This window comes from Buceros rhinoceros, unplaced genomic scaffold (assembly GCF_000710305.1).
Source record: "Buceros rhinoceros silvestris isolate BGI_N320 unplaced genomic scaffold, ASM71030v1 scaffold35512, whole genome shotgun sequence".
Lineage (NCBI taxonomy): Eukaryota > Metazoa > Chordata > Aves > Bucerotiformes > Bucerotidae > Buceros > Buceros rhinoceros.
In genome coordinates, this window is record NW_010400058.1 from 1 (window position 1) to 241 (window position 241).

Sequence of the window (241 nt, forward strand, 5' to 3'; positions counted from 1 at the left end):
GGGGCGCGGGGAGAGGGGCAGCAGCGTCGAGGGGCTCTTAAATAGGTGGAGAGGATTCACCAAGTGAAAATCAAAGAAATTCGACTACAAAATAAAACTTGCGCTCCTCATCACGAGGCTGTTCAGCTGTTAGAGCTCAGTAGCACCGGTTACCCCGATTTTTTCAAGCGTGGCTGTTTTGTGGAAGGGATGTTTCAGCACGGCAGGCAGAAGGGGGGGGATCGCCCTCACCGGGGGGGGA